General features: G+C 39.1%; 1 long non-coding RNA gene across 1 annotated transcript; it reads left to right on the top strand.

Moving 5' to 3' along the window:
• Nucleotides 1-2,558: 2,558 nt before the first annotated feature.
• Nucleotides 2,559-5,105, top strand: LOC132121819 (uncharacterized). Its single transcript, XR_009426323.1, has 6 exons — nucleotides 2,559-2,632; nucleotides 3,247-3,326; nucleotides 3,533-3,814; nucleotides 4,114-4,263; nucleotides 4,324-4,520; nucleotides 4,721-5,105. It is a non-coding gene; the product is annotated as an uncharacterized LOC132121819 (long non-coding RNA).
• The last annotated feature ends 309 nt before the right edge of the window (nucleotides 5,106-5,414 follow it).

Genomic DNA, 5,414 nt, shown 5'->3' with positions numbered 1-5,414 from the left:
AAATAAAGCCCAGGCCTTGTCCTCTCTCGTCCTTCACTGTCGTCGCTCCTTTTTGTATCCTTCCGATCTCCTCCAGTGAGTGGAGCATGTGTCACTCATTTGCCAATCACTCCACCGGCCTCGCTCCATTCCCACGACTCTCGGCCCCGCCTCACTCGTCACAGTAAACACTGTAACTGAGCACTACAAAGGAAACTCACAGATCACATCCCTTAGGTTGCTTACCTCCTTGTGACCCACAATTCCCCTGCCCGCAGGTGGGGGAGGAGCGCGAGTCACTGTGGTGCCCTTCTTTGATCCACAGATCGAGACAGGCCAGGACCCCTATGTAGTTTGGGCTCAGACCTGGACCTATGTGGAATGAAGGATCTGAAAGTAGCGGAGCGTGCCTTCATCTCCCTGAACTTTCCTGAACTTCGGAAATACCAAAAAGTTCAAAAGGCGAAACCTGAGCATCGAGAAGAATACCTTTTCTTTTTTCCCGATGTCTGCCAGGTTCATCCACAGATGTCTCTCTGCCACCACCATGGCTGCCATAGTCCTGCCCATGGCAGAGGCGGCCTGCTTGGTAGCATGGAGACAGATCCGTGGTTCTGCGCAGCTCGGCTACCTGATGAGGAGAAAGGCCCTCACCTCTATCCAGGTCTCTTTTCAGATCAGTCTGATATGCTTGAAGCACCACCATCATGTGTAATAAAGCCACAGCCTGACCTGCTGCTGCATATGCCTTGCCATTTAAGCGAGATGTATTTCTTGAAGGGGCTTAGATGGCAAGGAGGGAGATTAAGAGAGGATGTCTCCCCCGCAGAAAGAAAGTTCTTTCTACAGGGTGCAACTATCATAGCCGCTTTCGCACATCACCTCAATGTCGGCACAATTCTAATGCCGAAACCGATGGATGCGAGAAGAAAATGGCCACTTTCATTTCTTTTCAATCTCTTTATGGAGAAAAGGCAGAAATGGAAGGCTCATCTGAGCTGGAAGGCTTTGGTCAGAAAGATAACGCTTATTCACGGCATCACCTTGTAAGCTCATTTTCATGGCAAGTCCAACTTTGCCATGGCGCGATCCATAACCTTCAACAGCTCTACATACGCAGGGTAGGAGGACTGAGAAGGCTCAGCTTCAGCATCTTCACCATCCTCAAATATCTTCTGCTTTTCCTGGGTAAAAACCCGTCAGAGCACTAACCTTAGTATCGGAAAGTTTTAAAGATATAACATCATCCTCCTGAGGCTCTCTCTTGTCTGCCACCATTAATAGCGCAAAAGGGAAAGTCCCTCTCTAAACATTCAGACAGATCCACCTGAAATTCTCACAAGCTCATTCTCCATGCCTCAACAGCGGCGGGTCCTAAACCGCGGGAAGCAGATGGCCGCCTTTTTTCCTTTTTTTTTTTCCCCTCGGAAAGAGAGACGAATGGGAACAGAGCTTTTTCATTTAAAAAAATGCTAACAAAGCAAGCAGATTGCCTCCTCAAAGACATAGTGTGCGTGCTCTTCATCCAAACAAATGACACAAAGATCGCATGTGTCATTGGGCGTCAAATAACGCCCAACGGATGCAGACATTGTCTAAATGCTTGCTAGTTGTCGCCAAGATAGACAAAGAAAAATCGGTCTTACTGATTCTTTCAGATGCACGCTTCAAACAGAACAGTAAGTGAACAAAAAGAAGAGAATGACGTGTTCTCCCGGTGCCTGTTAATTGAGATTGAGGAGTTGTCATCATAGCACAGAGCCCCTCCGCTCGATATCACAGTCTCCGCCATGTTGGCAGGACACCGGCGGCAAAACAGGATTGTTTACATGTGTTGTTAACTCGGTAGTAGAGGAGGTTTTTGCAATTCTGCACTGTTTTACCATGCCTGGAAGTTACTGCTGCGTTAAAAACTGCTACAGTAGCTCACACGATACATATGGAAAACATAGGAACTATGGAATACAGTTTTTTTTAGGTTACACCAAGCGCAAAACAGCAGTATTTGGAGAAGCTCTCAGGCATCCAAAATATCTACCCATACGAGCTCCCTGCAGCGGAGAGACCAGGACCATTTACCTCCACGCACATATATGGACATTGTGAATTATCTAGTTATTGGTGTAAGTTACAACACAATTCAGGATTTTAAAAGCCACAAGTCTTTGGAAAGTTACGAGGCTTTCTGCTGTGGCTGGGTCCATCTATAGCAAGTGATGAAAACAGCGTGGTACTGGCCAAAGTAAGTTTATTCACATGCGTTTTAGCGTGTTGTAATTACACATTGCATTTAGCAGACACTTCTTGACCAAAATGACAAAGAAACTTAAATAACTGCGACTGTTTCGTAAAGACTAGATTGTAACGAGATGTTCAATGTACACAAACGTTTCCAACATGTTTTGATGTATGATGTAAGTCTGAGAGTGCAAGTGCAAGTCTGCAGCCAGACCCTTCTCCTAAAGTTTGCGACTTAAGTCTGACACGAGTCAAGTCATCTGACTTGAGTCGAGTCAAGTTATAATTTATTACATCCACCACTGCATAAGTCATACTGAAACTGAAAGCCCAGCCTCTATTTAATCTCATGTGATCATTCAGAAAGCATCAGAGTGGAATGAACTCTGTGACTGTGAAGACACACCGAGCGCAGGTGAGCATACCTCTCTGAACACAAAATTATTCCCTACAATAATCCATAACAAACTACGGGAAATTTTATGTGTTTCATTATGTGATCTCATTGCTTTACTATAGCTAATATTTTGCACTCATTAGTTCCTTCGCTCGTTTTAATTAAAGCATGATTTATTATGTTGTGTGAAACCTTTCAAATTATTTAAGCGTAATATAATGAATATGTACAACTTATTTTCAGACTTTTTTATTACTGTGTGATTATTATAAGCTTATGTATTAGATAGAATAAAATATGTAATCTAAAGATGCACTCGATGTTGGTGCTTCTTGGAAGCATAAAGGAAGAGTTCATGAAACAAAATAAAATTATATCATTTAATCAACCGTGATTTTTAAATACGTTAACACCATAAAGGTAGTCTATATGGATTGTTCATTTTTATTTTTTTTTATTTATTTTTTTATATTTAGGACTTTTATATTTTTATAATCCGATAAAGTTTTGCTGATAAGTGCTGACATTTGTTATCAGTAAATTATCTTCTGTAAAGTCTCTATCTAATCTCTATGTCTAGTACTTATTAGTTCTAAGTTTCATTTCTGATGCAAATCTTTTTTGTGTTGTAGATTCACAACCATGAATACTGTAAATGCTGTGCAACTATTCATTCTGGTTTGGACCTTTACTGCTGTCTGTGAAGCTAAAAGTAAGAGAATGATCCTCACTAATGAATGAGTGTGGGAATTTTAAATCCTAAATTTAATGTAAAAATACATGATGCTGTGATATTATTCCTTAGTTGTTTCTCAAATGAAAGAGTCACTGTATATTTCATGAACTGTATTTTATAAGATATTGAAAAATATTTTTTTTTTATCTTTTAGTTACTAATATATATATGTTATTTTCTAGATTTCAAAGTAGACTGTGATAATGTGACTGGATCTGTGGAGAAAAAAGTCAATCTCACCTGCAGAGTCTCTCAGGAATGTGACGAATACTGCTTTAAAATGTATAAGTTTAAATTCCCCAATAACTCAATAATCTGTAAACAAGAGGCTACTGTGAACTGTGATCAGAGTAGGACCTTTACATGCAGCTACACTCCAACTACTCCAGTGACAGACAAATTCAGATTCTTCGTGCAAGCAATCTGTGGATTGAAAATAACAGAATTCACTGTGGATATAGCAGGTACCACATATGTTGTTTATAATTCAGTAAAGGTTTGCATATTGGCATGTTTAGGGTCTAACTGGTGCATGATTATGGTTTCCAAAAAGCAACATATCTCTCAAGATATTTAAATCAGAGTGATTTTTAGAGATGTGTAGATTTGTCTCTGTGTGGGTCAGTTTGATCAGATTCTCAGCAGCAGAGGTGTTTTGTGAAAATCTGTGTGAGGAATCTGACTGCCTGCTGTCTTATGTGCTGAATTAATGTTGATGATTTAAACAGTAATCTAAACAGTTTAAATGCACCTTTTTTTCTAGAAACATCAAAAACCATAGGTGATCCTAAACCTAAGGATCCTGAATCTAAGGATACTGCCATCGCTGCAGCTGTGGGATGTTTCAGCATCGTTCTCATCATCATCATCATCATGACTATCATTTGCAAAAAAAAACAAAAAAAAAAATCTTGTGGATTCCAGAAGAGGAAATTTCTTTGCATTAAACATGATGAGGACAACACCACTCCAGGAGATGTGATATAACAGCATCGACTCAGCAGTTCTCATGTGCTGCTCATGAAACACACATCTTTATTTTAACTCCACCATAAACAACATACTGTACTCTACTATCTGATGTATCTCTAACTACTGAATATTTACTGAATATATAACTCTGGATGTTCGTTTCTGTTTTGTAGAAGGTTTCATCGGGCGCACGTGCCTGTCCCTAAGTTAACTTCTAGTCATCTACAAATGCATTTAAAGTTAAGGTGATGAGTAGACTGAAGTTGGGCTCAGGTGGTTGTGCTGTGGGATGTGTTTTCCACGATACATGTCGCGCTCACAGTGTCAAAACTGACCAATTTTTCTATTTGGAACTCTACCAGAAGTTTAGTTGGGGCCACAAAAGCGTGCATGAGCAGTAACATTTGCTTATGTTGTTGCCGTTGAAACCATCTATATTGATTTCTGTGAAATAACACCATATTATTGATCTGTTTGATCAGTGTGTATATTTGTATATGTGACTTTAATGAACTCAAGCCTTTGTGAACTTTAAGAGAAAACACAGCTAAACTTAAACTGTCTTTGGTTTTTCAGTTTTTTCAGAATTTCAAGGAAATGTCTAAAATGAATGTTAATGTATTAATGTTAATATAATTCAAGTTTGGAAATGATTTCTTAATATTTTGCACATACAATTTTCTAATAGTACGAATGGTGTGGTCTTGTACTGTCTTATATTATTTTTAAAGAACAATTAAATGAATAAAGAATTGTAATACTCTCTGAAGATGAATATCTGTTTATGCGTGCGTTATACTTGTTAAACTAGTGTGCAAGGAGTGCAAAGAGCTGATCTTGTATGCATACATTATTTATTTGTGTTAGACAAATTTCCTAATCTTATTCTGCAGGAAATCTTAAGAAACTTCAGGGTTTTACATTTGCATTCAAGGTTTGTATTTGATCAGTTCATGCATTCAGCTGCATAACCTGTTTGAGTTTGAGATACAGGAGTTACTGAGAAATAAAAACTTTTCTGGGAAAGAGAACAGCCGATGAAAACGAACACCTGTCACTTAACGAGCATTCAGAGAATGAAATTCACTCATT

This window comes from Carassius carassius, chromosome 40 (assembly GCF_963082965.1).
Source record: "Carassius carassius chromosome 40, fCarCar2.1, whole genome shotgun sequence".
In the NCBI taxonomy this organism is placed as follows: domain Eukaryota; kingdom Metazoa; phylum Chordata; class Actinopteri; order Cypriniformes; family Cyprinidae; genus Carassius; species Carassius carassius.
Note: the sequence above shows the minus strand (reverse complement) of the source record. Positions and strands in the feature narration are given on the sequence as shown.